The sequence below is a fragment of the Saimiri boliviensis genome, chromosome 1, assembly GCF_048565385.1.
Source record: "Saimiri boliviensis isolate mSaiBol1 chromosome 1, mSaiBol1.pri, whole genome shotgun sequence".
Taxonomy (NCBI): domain Eukaryota; kingdom Metazoa; phylum Chordata; class Mammalia; order Primates; family Cebidae; genus Saimiri; species Saimiri boliviensis.
In genome coordinates this window covers 94,046,717-94,065,138 of record NC_133449.1, presented here as the reverse complement: position 1 = coordinate 94,065,138, position 18,422 = coordinate 94,046,717, and the positions used below count along the sequence as shown (strand labels likewise).

Sequence of the window (18,422 nt, the reverse complement as noted above, 5' to 3'; positions counted from 1 at the left end):
ACATCAAAGGATAGCTGGGCATGGTAGCATGCACCTGTAGTCTCAGCTACTCGGGAGGCTGAGGCAGGAGAATTGCTTGAACTCGGGAGGTGGAGGTTGCAGTGAGCCAAGATCACACCACTGTACTCCAGCCTGGGTGACACAGCAAGACTCTGTCTCAAAAAAAAAATTTAAAAGCCTGCATTAAAGGAAATGCAGACAGATGAAGGATTTCAGGAAGGTTTTACCTGTTCATACGAAAAGCTACTTGTGTATGTTACAATAAAATCATAACTGTGATGCAGCATGTGGATTCTGGGACCCATGGGTGCTATATCCACAGGCACCAAACAAAAGCATGTCACTGTGGAACAAAAATAATTCTTAGCCCTAATAGCTTGGAACATTTCACTTAAAATATGGGTTGCTCTTTGGTGGTCCAGTTAATTCACTGTTACGTTTCTGGCTGGGCAGTAAGAAGTGCTTTAGGAGAAGATACATGTTCGCTTCCAGAGCTTTGTCTCAGAATGAACGGCAAGAGTAACACCAGCTTTCCTTAAAAACTTCAATTTGCTTCTATTATTCACAGATTGTTTTAAATAATCTTGACACTGTCATGTTGGACTACGGAATCTCTTAGTGTACTGGTTTCTGTAAATTTACTCCTTTAATATAAGTTAGAATTTCCTCTTACTTGATCTGCTTCTACTAAAAAACATCTTGTGTGAATATGTTCTTTCTCTTCAACTAGCTTAAAAGAAAAATCTCTTAGAACCTTTTTAATTTCAGTTTTGCCTCTTTTGAACTGTGGTATTCAGAACAGCATAATATTAATATGCAATAAGGACAGGATTAAGTGCCTTAGTGTTCTGGTCTTGTTATGCTTTATGTTATCTTTTGGAGAAAATGCCTCATTGTCCCGTTGATTTAGGGTGTTGTGTGTTGTGATTTCCAGAGCTAGCTCCTGGTGTGCACTCCGGGACTGGCACTCCCATTGCACACCTGACTCCATTCCCCGCTCCTTTCTCCCTCCCCTGTACTTGCTGACCCTGCCCTGCCCACCCCAGGCATTCTTGGCTGTTTTAGGTTTGGATCCCCTCATGCATTCATAGGGCATTCCCAGGCCTCTCTTCCAGACCTTGTGCGACACCAACACCATCAGGGTGTTCCTGTTCTGATCCTGGGAGGCTTTTCTTACATAAGAAAACTGCTCAAACCCATGGTAACTCAGTTAAAAAAAAAAAAAGCCATTGAAGTAGAACTTTTTAAAACAGCCATTTGCAATTGCAGTCACATATCAATCCATTTGTCAGATTTCAAGGGAATGGAGTGTAAGCTAGAAATGACAGATCCTCTGATCTGAACATTGGAACTCATGAATAATTCATTAGCATCAGAATCTGACACTACTTCTTTAGAAAGGTCTTGATCATCATCGGTGACATTTGCAGACCTGAAGCTGATGTTGGTTCTGGTTCAGAAGGTGGTGAAGTAGGGGAGGGTGGCGTGCTCACCCAGCAGCTCAGTCTGCAGGAGCTCCCAGCATGCCAGTGCCACACAGACAAGACAGTGCGTGGAGACCCACGCACAGACTAGCATGAGAGCTGGCTTGCAAAAATATCTGTGTCCATGTAATTTTAAAGGATTACTTTATAAGTTTATAAGATCCACACAAAACCTTGGTTCACCTATTAAAATTTACTTTTGTGGTTTAGAAAAATGTTCATTTGGAAAATCATGAGATATAGCCCATCCATATGATAAATAGCTGTTGTGAACACCGCACCTGTATTCTGGGCTATTTTTCTTGCAGTGACTCTTTTAGCCAGGCGTCCCCAAACTACGGCCGGCGGGTTATCCGGCCCCCTGCCGCACTTCAGGAAGGGGCACCTCTTTCATTGGTGGTCAGTGAGAGGAGCACAGTATGTGGCGGCCCTCCAACGGTCTCAGGGACAGTGAACTGGCCCCCTGTGTAAAAAGTTTGGGGATGCCTGGTTTTAGCAGTTTAAAAAGAATAGATAAAATATAGTCCCACCCACCTTTTCCCATGCCCTTTTGGAGTGGGACCCTGACAGTCCGGGACCATGCTACCTGCTGCAGTGAAGGTTCTTAAGACCAGTCCCTAGTACCTGAGGCAGGGACCAGTTGACCCTCTGGGGAAAAGTATGGAAAAGCCAGGGGATGTTATGTTTGGAACAAGTTTTAAAGAATGCGGGACATGTGTACAGAGGTGTAATATGTTTCCTTGGAACAAGGCAAGCTGGTTGGACCAGCTGGGCCAGGGGTCCCAGAGATTGCAGGTCATTCAGACAATGCTGAATTGGGGACCAGACATTTGCCATTTGGTCGGTGATCTTTGAAGTGCCAACAGGAAAAGCAACAGCTCAGTCAGCCGTACCCTTTGGCATGTCAGAAAGAAATGTAATGCTGGCTTGGTAGAACAGTAAGCGGGATCTCAGTCTCGGATGTTTCCCGGTTATTGGGTGCTCAAGGTTTGCATGCCTGGGGCTGGGCTGAGAGCAGCTTGAGGAAGATGGGGGTGTCTCAGGGCCTGAGTGACATCTCAGCCCGTTTCCATGTGGCACATTTTCTTAACCCGTTTTATGGTCTCCCATTGAAGTTAAGGAATAAAGTCTTGGGACCCTCCGGCTCTGACCCTGCTGCCTTTGGGGAATGGAGGCTGTAGGAAGAGACTGGAGTTGTCAAATGACCAGAGTTGTCATTTTGGCACTTATATAATCTGCACTTAATTCTTCCTATATGTACTTGAAAAGTGACTATAATTGACTGTTGGAGGCTGGCTGTTCATTACTAGGAACAGAAGTTGCAAAGGGCCTTGTCTGCTATGCTGCAGATGCTTTGAGTTTTGAAAAGCTATTGAAGGCTTTTTCACGACAGATAGGTCCTAATGGACAGAAGGACGCTGGGATGGTGTAGTGGGGTAGGAAGGACAGTGGCTTAGTGACACAACTCAAGTATAAGTAAAGTAAACAGGACTGGATTTCACAAACCACGTGTCAGTTGGTGATGTGCATAGCCAGTATGTAAATGTCAGCAGTGAGCCTATACACATTTTCCATTTGTGATGGAAGCAGCAGCGGCTGTGTTTAACTGAGCAGTGAGCGCAAGAAGATGAAACGTTGAGCCTGTCACTTTTACATCCGTAAAAGCACTATCCAGTAATATTTCTTTAACTACTAAAGTTTACTACTTATCTTCATATTAGCCTCAGTTTATTTCAGAACAATTATTCCTAGAGTGTGTACACTTGGAAAAGTCATCTCGAATTTACTACTCACTTTTATCATATCCTGGCCTTTTGGTATTTTGGAGATTGCTGGTAGCTGACTTTGCCCCCAACAGGTTATTTAGAAAGATTTTTTACATGCCAAGGCCAGTGCTCACACATTTGAGTTTTTAGAGCTAAAGCTTCTGTTGGGGGTGTAGCTCTGAGGTTTCCTGACACCTAGAAGTAACTTGTGGAGTTTCTGCCAAAAGAGAGGGGCCCGTCTCAGCCTCCTGCCACACACTGGGCCCCTGGGTCATCTGGGGGAACAGTTAGATGGATTGTTTCTTCTGTACAGGGTACCGAGTATAGAGAGATGGCCACGGCCTTTGATGCTCTGGATAAATCTCTGATAATTGCTTAAATAATTGCCCAGTAAGTACCGACAGCTGCTAGGAAAAAAATATTGCCACATTGATTCCACAGTGCCCCTGGTGGTGCCGTCAGTGGAAGCCACCGTGATTATAGGGTTATCAGTGGCAGGCTCCCAGCACAGGGTTCGTCACCATTTGTATATTACCTCTGGTCGCAAATGCAGATGTTATTGCCCCCATTTAACAGATGGGGACCCAAAGCCTCAGGAGAGGTTAAGGAGACTGTTCACTGCTGTGCATGCTCAACTCCCCTTAACCTCTCCTGTGGCTTTGTGTCCCCATCTATTAGTGGCAGCCCTGGAAGCAGAAGGTCCGTTGCTTACAAGCCCACGTTCCTTCTGCTTCCTGGGCTGCCGTCTCTGACACACGATGGTAGTGACATGGTAACCACCCATTCTCCAAGCGCTTACCTTGAACCAGGATGTGAGGCTTTGGGAGATCCAATGACTTAGCAAAAGCCCAGGGCTTCTAGGTGGCAGAGCAGGCTGGGTGCTCCTGTTTCTTGATCCCCAAAAGCCTTTCTTACTGTACAAGGAATTTTGTTAGATTTATTTTTTTTGTTCCCTTGAAAAATCTGCAACTTAGTACAGTTTGGAAGGGTCTCTTTTTGGAAACATACGGGTGTGTGAAGGAAGGCTTTGGGAGGTTTGAGAAGGGATAGGAGCTAGGAACCTGAATCCGCCAAGGGCCTCTGCTGCTCCTGAAGCCCCAGGATTAGCTTAGCAGCTCCTGTGGCCTCCAGCTCTGCCCATAGAGCCCCAGGACGATGCTTGTATTGGGGGCCCACAGCTTAACATCAGACCTGCCAGAAGAGAAGTCCTCTGTATAGGCCAGGGACTTTGTATTTAACAACCACTTCCTGTGTGCTGTGGCCAACCCTGTGGTCCCTGATGCTTCCCACAGCACCCCTGTTCAGGGCGAAACGTCATAAAATTGTGATTTCACATTCTTGCATGGTCAGTGACATAATTATTTTCTCTTAATTGGGGTGGTGATCAAGGTTAAGCCAATCATTTTTTCTGTTCTGTCACAGCTAATGTACTCTAGCAGTGTGGCTTCGTCGAAAGCTGAAGAAACAAATTAACAACAAGAAAGCCAATTCCTGCACCACTCTGACCTTCTTTTCCTTACATGGAAACTGAACACGGAACATTCCAGTCATTTCTCAATGATTCTCTGAATTGCACCCTAGAATTTACAAAGCAATTTTCATGAATTCTCTGTAATGCCGGGTGATAACGGATATTCCTCCCTGAATTTTATAGGAGAAAATGAGCCCAGAGGTTACCTTCCTTGCCAAGTATGGCCCAGCGTTAGATGGCGACTGGATAGTCTATCCTTGACTTACCTTAGGAGTCCCTGGGCCAGGCATGTGGCGGATGTGTATGTCAGAGAACAACATTAAATAAACAGGCCGCATAGAGCTTGAAATAAGAGCATTGCTGCTGTTGAGGTTCCCAAACTACAAAGGCAGAGAGAGACTTTTCTTGACTTCCTCGAGAAAAACAAAAAGTCCTCTCATGCCCTTTGTGTGTGTGTGTGTGTGTGTGTGTGTGTGTGTGCGTGTGTGTGTGTGTTGTGTCACTGTGGAGGGGGTGTTGCCGGGCTTTTAGTAAACTGGACCCTGATCAGGTAATTACAAACCAACTCCAGTAGGAGAATACTTTCTGGGATTACCACTGGAATGTATGGAACTGAAGGGAACACGTGGGAACTGCAGAAGTGTCATTCAAGTTGGACATGTCTGGTGGAGGGTGTGGGAGGGGAGTGTGTCCCAGTGATCCTGTGCCTCCCCGTTTTGTGCTGCGGGTGCCTCAGTGGACACACCAAAAGCATTTTGAGTTTAGATTTCTGTACCTATCAGTACCAGTTTTCTGGTTGAATTTTACTAGAGCTAACCTTGAAATGTTTTCTTTAGAAATGGTCCTGGCTCCAGGATATCAAAATGGTTATAAAATGTGATGAATAAATCAGATCCTAAGAGGTCACAGTTTAGGGAGAATGGATTTTGGTACTGTTAACAAGTACTATGTTAACAAGATGCCAGTTTCGGATGGAAACGAATAACCCTCAGGGCTTGCTGTGAGGGAAGGTACCCAGGCCCTCCTGCCAGGTCTGTGGCTGTGGAGGCAGGCCTTGTATCTCTCTGGGAAGTGAAATGTGCCTTCTCAGTTTCTCAGAGTCACGCCTGACCAGCAGTCACACTGACAATTAGTGAGATTAATTAGCGAGATTTGAGCTTGATTGCTACCTGCAAGAAGTAAGGATGATCCTAATTGTGAATCTGCTGTGGCTGTTTCCTATCAAAGGCCTCATTCTGTGACCTTCCTGTGTGGAGGTCTACCCAGGTCACAGTGTGAACAGCCATGGTCAGGAGCAGTCCCTGGACTGCCAGGAGTCTGCAAGGGTGACATCCCTCCTGAGTGTCCTCAGGTAGCCTGTCTCTTACAGGGATGTGGCCAGGGACAGGGAGAAGCTCTAGAGTTGACGTTTTTAGTGGTTTTTCTAAGTTGCTTTCTCTTTTGCCAACATTCCATTTTGGGTTTTGCTTATGATTGTTCTCATCTCATTTCGTACGTGAGAGTGCTCCCTCCCTTTCTTGACCACAGAGCAGCGTGCCCAGTCCATAAATGTCACTTTGCATAGAACACTGCTTTTCACTTGGGTCCCCCACGGCTCACAGGGAATGAGTGGGAAACGCAACAGATCTGAGAGCCCACTCACTCCTCAGTCAGACTTGTTTTAATTAGAGCCTTCCAGAATATGCCACTTAGGATCTCACCCAGAGGTTGTGTTGAAGATTTTGTTGTGTTCACCAAGATTAAGGTTAGAAGTGCTTGAGAAAGACAGGGATTCCGGGAGCCAGGGAGCCAGAGGCAGGACCGTCTTCCCTGCCTGGAGCCTGGGTCTGGTGCAGGCCTGTCTTGTGGGAGAAGCTAAATGCAACCGTATCTTACAACCTGAGAGCTCATCTTGTAACATTTTTGTAAAATGTTGGTCATTTTCCCAGTGGTTAAAGTACCATGTTTCATTGGCGTGTGCTTGGAACAAAGGTCTCTGGAGGAATCGGGGTGTGCGCATGCGTGGGGTGTTCTGCTTTCACGGCTGTGTGTTAACTTCCAGCCAACTTCCAGCCTTGGTTCTTTTGGCAGTGACATGGAGGGAGAGGGTAGATAAAGTGGGGCCCGTGAACTTGGAATTCGAAGGACAGGCCGGCACAGGCAGGACAGTAACACAGACCTGGCTGCCATGCCCCACAGGAATCAGTGGGAAAATATGCTCAGAGTTTGTGGGATGCCAGTGTCCCCCTCCCCACCACTACAGTAAGATCACAAGCCCGTCTCCCAATCTCAGTTCCGGAAAAGAGCAGCAGGGATTACCCCGAGCTGTAAGCAGGTGATGCTGCTGATATTTGCTTGGCTGAGTGGGGGGGCCAGGCATGGAGGGAGATGAGTGGGCCCTAGATGAGGTGCTTGGGGACATAGTGAAGATAGACGTGGAATGGCTCCTGCCTCCTCCTCTCCCTCCAGGCTTTGGAGCTCTGTGCGTCCATGCCTGCCAGCTGTAATCGGGGTCACCTGGGATCCCTGGGGGTGACCTGGGATGCTCAGGGTTCACTCCAGACTAACCCGGACCTGGGCATCCGTGCTGTTGTGCTGATCTTCCCTAGAGGGCTCTTCTACTCTGCGGACTTCCATTTGTGAATTTTTATCTATTCACACCTGAGATAATTCGTTGCACTTTAAAAAATCCCATTCCATGACTAGTAAGTGTTTATTGGTAGTTCTGATCTTCCATTCTCACAGCGAGCTAACCAAAACATACTGGAGAAAGAGGAAGCAGCACTAGGCATTGTAGCCCTTTGGAACATACCAGACATGAAAGCTCTAGTTCTTCTTACACCTTGTGTTTTCCACTTTGGAGATTCTGGCTTGGGGGATGGTGGGTTCCTGAAAAAGGTTTAGCAGAGAAATCACATAGCGAGTCCATATTATCACATAGCAGAGAATCATAATTTCTCTTGTTTTAGAGATTTTTTTACAGAGCCTTTATTTTTGCCCAATAGAGCCATTATCTAGGTCACCAGCAAGGCACAGAGGGATGGGAAATGTTTGTAAATTTACAGAAGGCAGTAAATATATATTTTGCTCTGTCAGTTACAGTATAACCCCAAAATCTTTGTAATGAGTTTTATTACATAACCAGACCCTCTAGTCCTCAGGACTGGAGTTTCTTATGCAGTCATAGTGTCCTGGTGATCGATCAGGTTTGGAGTTCCTGGCTCCATTAGAGCTCAACAGAGATTCTGATTAACCAAAATGATTGCTTTATGTCCTTCAAAACTCTAGAGCAGATTGCTGGGATATTCCACTTCCTTTAGAAGGCCGACACCATGTATTAGTCTATTTTCATACTGCTGTAAAGAACTGCTCAAGACTGGGTAATTTATACAGGAAAGAGATTTAATTTACTCACAGTTCAGCATAGCTGGGAGGCCTCAGGAAACTTAATCATGGAGGAAGATGAAAAGGAAGCAAGGCACCTTCTTCACAAGGTGGCAAGAAGGAGAAGTGCTGAGCCACTTATAAAACCATCAGATCTCATGAGAACTCACTGTCACTAAGACAGCATGGAGAAAACCACCCTGTGATTCAGTTACCTCCACTGGTCTCTCCCTTAGCACATGGGGATTATAAGGATTACAGCTGAATTCAAGATGAGATGTGGGTGGGGACACAAAGCCTAACCATACCACCCTGTGAGGACCAATTCTGTTGGCTCAGGTAGTTTGATTGCAGTGTGTATGTTAGTTGGGAGGCCTGTCGTGTTTTTTTTTGTTTTGTTTTAAGATGAAGTCTCACTCTGTCACCGAGGCTGGAGTACAATGGCACAATCTCAGCTCACTGCAACCTCTGCTTCCTGGGTTCAAGCGATGCTACTGTCTCAGCCTCCCAAGTAGCTGGGATTACAGGCTTGTACCACACACCCAGCTAATTTGTGTATGTGTCTGTGTCTGTGTATGTGTGTGTGTATTTTTATAAAGACCGGGTTTCACCATGTTGGCCAGGCTGGTCTTGATCTTACAGGCATGAGCCACTGCACCTGGCATTTTGACTATTTCAGGAATTAAAAACTTAAAGAGACTGATATCTAGAATATCTGATTGGTTAGGTTTTTTTAATGCAAAAACGTAACTAATAAAGCAGGAATTTCTTATTCCTAAATTAGAGCCAAATTCCAAATGGATGGCATGGTAAAGGGCTCTGAACTTCTTTGTACGGTTCTAGGCCCCCTATATTTGGGTCATTACTGACTTATCCTCATAGCACCCTTCCCTTTCAACACCTAGTTCTTGCCAAGTAAATATCCCTTCTTCTGAGGAGCTTCCTTATCTCCCCTGCCTTATCCTGACACATTTTAGAGACATTTTATGTGTGTGTGTGTGTGTGTGTGTGTGTGTGTGTGTGTATGCATTGAAAATAAAAAACTGGAAAAAGATTAAAACAAATTGTTGTATTAATATCAGATAAATAAAAGTAGAGTTACCAGGGACATAAGAATCTGTTCATGAGGAAGACATACCATTCCTAAGTATGCATGCACCAAACAACAGAGCTGTGAAATAAGAAGCAAAAACTGCTAGAACTACAAGGAGAAATAGATAAACCCACAATTATACTTGAAGATCTCCATACCCTTCTCAACAGTTGATAGAACAGCCATACAGAAAGCACACAGAAAGTCAGCAAGAATATAGGCGAACTCACCACCATCAATTAAGATTATCTAATTGACATTTATAACACTCCACCCAACAATAGCAGAAGACACATGTTTTTAGGCACCCACAGAGCATTTGCCATGTTAGGGCATATCCTGGGCCAAAAAACAAACAGTAACAAATTTCAAAGCATTGAAATCATACAGAGTATCTTCTCTGTCTTTTCAATAAAATTTTTTCTTTTTGCTTTAAAACAACAGAGTCTCAAATGGTCACACATATTGTATGATTCTGTTTATATGACATTCTCAAAATGACAATTACAGAGATGGAGAGCACATTACTGTTTACAAGGGATTGGTGATAGTTGTTGGAAAGGGGGGTGGTGGCTGTTACTATATAAGGGATAATGTCAGAGATCTATGTGATGAAACAGTCTTGTGTCTTGATTGGCATGGTGGTTATAGGAGTTTACACATAGGAAGTGACAGAACCGTATATACTCATTATACTAATGTCAGTTTCCGGTTTCGATATTATACTGTAATTATGTAAAATGTAACCATTAGGAGAAACGAGGTGAAGGTACAAACAAGAGACCACTCTGCACTATCTTTGGAATTTCCTGTGGACCTACACTTATTTCAAAATTAAAAGTTTACACTTTTTTAAAAAAGAAAAAATTGTTGAAAGATCAACTCATTTCTTCTTTTTATGGTAGTGTATAGTTTGGGATCTAAGAAGTATCCAAACTTAAATAGCAGTAGACGAGTAAGTCATAAAAGGAAGATGGAAATAGGAGAAGGACCAGAGAGAACTGGGCACCATTCAAGATTGCTGAAAATGTTTTTCTTATCAACAAGTTTCCCTGTTCCCTATTTTGGAAAAATATGGCCTAACCATACTTTTCTGTTGTTTTGATATACAATTATAATTCACAATAATTTACCTGTAATTTATGTTGATCAAATACAAAAAATAAACAAATGACACTGACCACAAGAATACTACCATTAAAGACCCATGACGCGCACACGTACCCCCCAGACCAGTGTGGAGTGCAGAATTTAAACGTGATATAGATAATGACTTTGTCTCGATTCTGATGTCTAAGAAACAAGCCTGAAAACAGTAGAAGGCTCTACAAATCATGGCAGCTACTTCAAATGAAATACTTATTTTCATGAATCTAGACACACAAGTACTAATCCTGGGGTCAAGAGACCCAGGGAGAGGTCTCAGCTTGTCTTTGATCGCCTATGACATCTTGAGCAGGTCACCACTTCCCCCCTGGGGCTGTTGTAAGAGTGAAATAGGATGCTGCTTGGGTTGACCTCTTAGTAAATTAGGCACGCTCGATATAGGGGACCATCACTCACTCATCTTTTCAGCTGTACCCTCAGGAAGATAGTGGCCACTGTCTGAAATGTCATATTTTAATAGAAACCATAGCTCTCGATATCAGTTGACACACCAACTCTCTGAGGCTTCCACCTTTCCCAAAATAGGCATTATTTTTATCAGAGCCCAAATGAACTGATTGTTGATTTCACATCCCCAGCTCTGGGCGATACAGTCAGATAGTGTAGAGTTCCAGGCCTAGGGACATAGCCATGCTGACTGGCATCTTGGGGCAGGTTCAGCAAGTGCTAGCTAGTGACATACTCTCTCTGTCCCTGTCTTTCTGCTTGGCCTGTGTGCTTTCTTTTTAAAATTTCTATTTGTGATATTTGATAGGTACAAAATACATAGGGGTCATTCATATGCTTATGGGGCATAATAATAAAACAAATGCCCGTGAACCTACCTCCCAACTTAAAAACTAGAATATTCTCAATATTGAAAACAATAGTGTTCTCTACCTCCTTCTGTCCCATTGTTTCTTCCCGCAAGAGGTTATTTTAGAACTCTTTTAGATTTACAGAAGGCTTTTGAAGATAGCATAAAGAGTTCTCATATATTTAGCATCTAGTTTCCCCTATGATTAACTAAAATTGGTACATTATTAACTAAGATCCATATTTTATTTGGATTTAAAATCTTTTTAACCTAACGTTCATTTTCTGTCCCAGGATCCACAGTGCCACACTAGATTTAGTTGTCATGTCTCTTTGGGCTCTTCCTGGCTGTGACAGTTTCTCAGACTTTCCTTGTTTTGTTGACCCTGACAGTTTTGAGGAGTTGGGAATTTTTTTACAAAGTCTGTCAATTGAGAGTTGTTTGATGCTTTTCCCGTGAGGATTTTGGGAGGAAGACCACAGAAGCAACATGTCCTACTCATCTCATCACATCAGGAATCCATGCTACCACTATGGCTCGGGACTTGCCAATGCTGAGATTGCCGCACTGAGGCAGTGTTTGTCAGAATTCTTCACTCCGTACTGACTTCCTCTCCCCTTTTCTCTATGTACTCTTTGGAAGGAGGTCTCTGGGTGCACCCCATATTTAGGGGAGTTCACTGCTTCATCTCCTTGAAGACAGAGTGTCTACATAAGTTATTTAGAATTTTTCTGCCAACAGAATTTATCTCTATCACTTATTTACTAGTCATTCATTCTCTTGCTTTTTGTTTTTTCTTTTTAGTTGATGTTTTGTTTTCTTCACTGGATCGGTTTACCAATTTTTTAATTTTACAAATTAATGGGTAAAGCATGGTATTTTGATACATGTATACAATGTGTAAAGATCAAATCAGGGTAACTAGCATACTCATTAACTCAAACATTTATCTTTTGTGTTGGGAACATTCAAAATGTTCTCGTCTAGTTATTTTTCAGTCACCTTGTGGTGCTATCAAACACTAGAACTTATTCCTCCTATCTAGCTGTAATTTTGAATCCAGTTAACCAATCTCTTCCTATTGCTCCCTCTCCCCATGCTTCCCCACCTCTAGTAACCACTATTCTACTCTACTCTCTACTTTTATGCATCAACCTTTTTAGCTCCCATGTGAGTGAGAACTGTGGTATTTATCTTTCTTTGCCTGACTTAATTTCTCTTAATATAATATTATCCAGGCTCATCCATGTTGCTGTGAGTGACAGAATTTTATTTTTTCTGGCTTAATAGTATTCTGTGTATATGTACCACATTTTCTTTATCCTTTAATCTTAAGCTGATTACATATCTTGGCTACTGTGAATAGTGCTGCAGTTAACATGGGAGTACAGCTATCACTTCAATATGCTGATTTCATTTTCTGTGGGTAAATACGTGGCAGCGGGATTGCTGGATGATTTCCACCAATGGTAAATTAGTATTCCTCTTTCTTTGCATCCTTGCCAGAATTTTTTTTTTTTTCTCTGATAATACCATTTTCACTGGGCTGAGATGATACCTTAGAATTTGTTAAAATATATAAGATCTTGTCATCTGCAGAGAGGAACAACTTGAATTCCTCTTGTCCAGTATGAATGCCCTTTCTTTCTCTTGCATAATTGCTTTGGCTAGGACTTTAAACAATATATTGAATAAGAATTGTGAAAGAATAAACATGCTTGTATTTTTCCAGTTCTAAAAACTGAGGTTTTTAGCTTTTGCCCATTCAGTATGATGTTAGCTGTGGCTTTGTCATATATGGCTTGTATTGTGTTGAGGTATGTTTCTTCTATACCTAATTTGTTGAGAGTTTTTATCATGAAGTGATACTGAATTTTATCAAAATGTTTTTCTACATCATCAAGATGATCATATCTCAATAATTCTTCATTTTGTTGATGTGATGTATCACATTTATTGATTTACATTTGTTGAACCATCCTTGCATTTCTGGAATGCGTCCTACTTGACCATGATGTACTATCTTTTTGATATGCTGTTGGATTTGGTTTGCCAGTATTTTTTTTAGGATTTTTACGTCTATGTGCATCAGGCATATTGGCCTGTGGTTTTTGTTGTTGTTGTCGTGTTCTTGTGTGTTTCAAATGTCAAGGTAATGCTGGCCTCTTAGAATGAGTTAGGAAGAATCCCCTTCTCTTAGTTGTTGTTTTGTTGTTGTTGTTTTCGGTATAGTTTGAAAAGAATTGGTGTTCGTTTTTTATTATAAGTTTGGAAAAATTCAGCACTAAGGCCATCCAGTCCTGGTCTTTTCTTTGTTGGGAGACTTTTTTATCTTACAGATTTAGTCTTGTTACTCATTAGTCTGTTCAGATTTTCTTTTCTTTCTTCTTTCCATTGATTGATTGATTGATTGATTGATTGTGATGGAATCTTGCTCTTGTTACCCAGGGTGCAGTGCAGTGACGTGATCTCAGCTCACTGTAACCTCCACCTCTCAGGTGCAAGCGATTCTCCTTCCTCAGTCTCTCAAGTAGCTGGGATTACAGGCATGCACCACCATACCTAACTTTTTTTTTTTAATTTTTATTAGATTAGGGATGTTGGCCAGAATAATCTCGAACTCCTGACCTCAGGTGATCCACCCACCTTGGCCTCCTAAAGTGCTGGGATTATAGGCATGAGCCACTGCACCTGGCCAGGTTTTCTGTTTCTTTCTGGTTCAGTGTCAAGTTCTGTGTGTCCAGGAATTTACTCACTTTCCTTGGGTCTTCTAAGGTATTGATGTATCATTGTTCAAATTAGTCTCTAAGGATCTTTTGTATTTCTGTAGTAGCATTTGTAAATGTCTTCTTTTTCATTTCTGATATTATTTGGCTTTTCTCTTTTTCATAGTCGAGATAATGGTTTTTCAATTTTCATATTTTTAAAGAAACAACTTTTTATATCATTGATCTTTTGCATTTTTTGGCCTCTATTTTGTTCAGTTCTCTGGTCTTTATTATTTCTTCCTCCTGATTTGGGGTTTGGTTTGTTCTCACTTTTCTAGTGTCTTGATTGTTTTACTTTTTTGATGAGGGCATTTATTGCTATAAACTTCCCTCTTAGCACTGCTTTTGATGAATCCCATAGTTTTTGGTATATTGTGTTTCCATTTTTATGTTGTTTCAAGATTTTTTATTTCCTTCTTCATTTCTTCATTGACCCACTGGTCATTCAAGAGCAGGTTGTTTAATTTGCATATATTTATACAATTTCCAAAGCTGTTGTTGTTACTGATTTTTAGTTTTATTCTGTTGTATTCTGAGATAATACCTGACTTTGATTTATAAACTTTTCTTATGACTTGGTTTGTGACCAAACATACTGTATATCCTAGAGAATGTTCTATGTGCCGATGAAAGGTTGTTTATTCTGCTGCTATTAGATGAAATGTTCTGTAAATGTCTGTTAGGTGAGTTTGATACATAGTGCAGTTTAAGTCTGATGTTTTTTTGTTGAATTTCTACCTAGATGTTCTGTCCAGTGTTTGTAGTGAGGTGTCGAAGCCCCCAGCTGTTATTGTATTGGGGTCTCTCTCTCTCTTTAGCTCTAATATTTGCTCTATATATGTGAGTGCCCTATTCTTGGGTCCATATATATTTACAATTGTTATGTCTTTTAGAATTCACTCCTTTATCATTATGTAATGACTTTCTTTGCCTCTTTATGTTTTTTGACTTAAAATCTATTTTATTTAAATTATATTTTGTCTGGTATAAGTACAGTAACTCTTGTTTACTTTTGGTTTTCATTTCTCTGGAAGATTTTTTTTCATTCTTTCGCTTTCAGTCTCTGTGTGTCTTTATAGGTAATGTTTTTTTGTAGACAGCATATAGTTGGTTGGTGTTTTTTAATTCATCCATCCTGTCTACATCTTTTAATTGGGGGATTTAATTCATTTACATTCAAAATTTTAAAATATTTTTATTATTATTATTATTATTTTTTTGAGACAGGGTCTGACTCTCTTACTGAAGCCGGAGTGCAGTGGCATGATCATAGCTCCCTGTAGCCTTGAACTGCTAGATTCAAGTGATCCCCCTGCTTCAGCCTCCTGAGTAGCTGGGCCTACAGGTGCATGCCACCATGTCTGGCTAATTGTTATTTTTATTTTTGCAGAGATAGGGTCTCATTGTATTGCCCAGGCTGGTCTTAAACTTCTGGCCTTAAACAGTCCTCCCACGTTGGCCTCCCAAAATACTGGAATTACAGGCATGAGCTGCTATACCTGGCCATACATTCAAGGTTGTTATTGGGAGATGAAGGCATACTCTTGTAACTACTTTAACCTTTTTCTAGTTCCTTTGTATATTTTTTGTTTTGTTCTTCCTTTCATTGTTTTTTTTTTTTTTTTTGTGGTTTGCTGGTTTCTTCAGTGGTAATATTTGATTTCTTTCTCTTCCTCGTGTTTCTGCACTAACAGTAAATTTCATACTTTTGTGGGTTTCCATGATGGCAGATATCATTCTTTTGCTTCCAAATGTAGAGTTCCCTTAAGCATTTCTTGTAGGGCCAGTCTGCTGGTGGTGAATTCCTTCAGTTTTTGCTTGTCTGGGAAAGGCTTTTATTCTTCATTTTTGAAGGATAGCTTTGCTGGGTATAGTATTCTTGGCTGGCTATATTTTTTTTGTCAGCATTTTGAATATATCATACTGATCTCTCCTGGTCTGTAAGGTTTCTGCTGAGAAATCTGCTGTTAATCTGATGAGGATTCTGTTTTACTTTACTTGATGTTTTTCTCCTGCTGTCTGCAGACTTCTCGCTCTGTCTTAGTTTTGACAGCTTAACTGCAGTGTGCCTTGGAGAGGACTTTTTTAGGTTGAATCTATTTAAAGTTTCCTGGATCTGGATTCTTTCTCTCAAGAAGGGAAGTTTTCTGCTATTACTTTATTAAATAGGGTTTCTGTGCTTTTCCCCATCTCTTCTCCATTTAGAAATCCCAAAATATGAATATATGTTTGCTTAATGGTGTCCCATATGTCATGTAGGCTTTCTTCAGTCTTTTTTCTTCCTTTTTCTGAATTTTGGTTTGACTAGGATATTTCAAAAGACCTATCTCTTATGTTCAGAAATTCTTTTTTCTGCTTGATCTAGTCTCTGTTTGAGGTTTTCAATTCATTTTTTATTTAATTCATTTAATTCTTTAGTTCCAACACTTTTTATGATAAATATCTCTGTTGAATTTTTCCATGAATTGTCATGAATTGTTTTTCTGATTTCATTGAACTTTCCGTGTTCTTGTGTATCTCATGAAGTTTCCTTAGGATCATTATTTTAGATTCTTTTTTAGGCATTTTATAGACTTTGTTTTATTTGTTATTAAAGAATTATTGTGTTTCTTTGTAGGTTTTTTTGTTGCCTCACTTTTTCCTGTTTCTTGTATCTGTACATTGATATCTGCATTGTTAGTGAAACAGTTTCTTTTTTTTTTTTTTCTTCAGTTTCATGAAGTATTCTTTTATAGAAAATAAAGTTTTTTGTAGATGTATCCTTTAGTATCATTTGGGTAGGATTCTTTCTGTTTGATTCTGGGTGAGCATAAAAGTGTCATCTTCGTATGATTTCTTGGACTGTAATCACTGTCAGTGGTATCTGCAGGTGCCTCAGTGGTTAAGCTGCAGTTGATTTTGGAGGCTGTGGCATTGTTTTGTCAAAAACAAGGACAGTAGGTGAGCTGCTTTCAGGCCTCTGGGCTGCATATGTGACAGTTCACTGCTGGAGGGAGCAAAGTTGGTGGTGGAGGCAGCAGCAGACCCCATGCAAGCAGCTTTCAGGCTCTTGGGAGATTGCACATTGGCTCTCTCTGTCCTAGAGGAAGTCTTCCTCTTGTGCTGGACCACCTGTTCCACAGAGTTTAGGATGCTGCTTGGGTTCAGGTGCTGGGATTATAGCTGCACTTCTGGGTCCAGCCAGTATCATAACACTGCAGCTCTTTGGGTGGATATAGTGAGATATTGACAGGACCGCAGGGATGTGGAGATCCTGGGGCCCCCTGACAGGATGCACTCTAGTGGTGAATCCAGTCTCCAAATGGTGCTGTGCCGTAGCAGCCTGGGACTCGGAATGGGGGCTATCCAGCATGAATTTGCCTCTCTCAAATAACACAACTGCAAAGATGCCGGGCTCCTCCCTCTACTGGGCTAAAGGCCTGTGATGGCTGTGGCTAAGATCGTAGGCATCTGTAGTGTGAATATGGACTGCTGTGAACCTTTAGCTTACTTTTTCCTGCAACAGGGAGTCCCCTGTGGCTCTGAGTCAGTCCTGGCTGGCTGCTTTTCTTCCCTCTGGGCTGGTATCCTGAGCTTCTGTACCTCAGAGGGTCTTGTTACTTCTTTGCTGAATTCCAGTGTTCTCCCTTGGACATTTTACTTGCTGTGTGGTTATCTATCTAGTTCTTCATGGAGGAGGTGAGTGCTGGGTATGTCTCTAATAGACCATCTTAATGACATCCAGCTCTTTGATTTTTAACGTTAGTTTTACCACATACATATGTAAGCCTAAACTACATCATTTAATTTTGTTTTAGGGATTTATGGAAATGGATCTATGTAGTATGCAGTCATTCGACTTCCCCAGCCCCTCCCCAATTTCATATTATTTCTCCAAGTCACCTGTGTGATTGTGGGGAGCTGTCGTTTCTTGGTTTTCACTTTCTTGATATGATAGTGAATCATGTGACTATACCACCTATTTATCTTCCCTCAGGTTTATTTTCTCTTCTTTAAGTGTCATAAGCAGTACTGCCCTGAGCATTGTGCTTATCCCTGGTGCACAGTGCAAGAGTTTCTGTACTGCATATAAGTAGGAGTGGAGTTGCTGCCTTGTATGTACGTCAGTATTCTGCTGTACAAGATAAGTCTACCTTGTTTCCAAAGTAGTGATTCTCTTTTACTCTCTCCAGCAGAGTATGGGTATTCCCATTAATTTTCAACCTTCATAACACTTAACGTTATCAGCCTTTTTCATTGTTACCCATCTGTTATAAAATGGGATCTTATCGTAGTCTCAGATTATAAATGAACTTGAGTTATTTTTGTTTATTCACGATTTGTGCTGCCTGTCCTAGTAATGACTGTGTCTTTTGCCTCCTGCCTAATTGAGTTATTGGTCTTTTTGTTGTTGAATTGTAGGAGTTCTTACATATTCAGCACCAGTCCTCTAAGATTATATGTACTGTTTGTAAGTTTCTTCAGAAGTATATTTAACCCTATTTTGATCTGTGAAAATCAGTAATTCCTACATG

General features: G+C 41.4%; 1 protein-coding gene across 1 annotated transcript in view; it reads left to right on the top strand.

Moving 5' to 3' along the window:
* NCK2 (NCK adaptor protein 2) overlaps positions 1-18,422 on the top strand; it is a 151,812-nt gene that overhangs the window by 69,738 nt on the left and 63,652 nt on the right. The window lies entirely within an intron of this gene.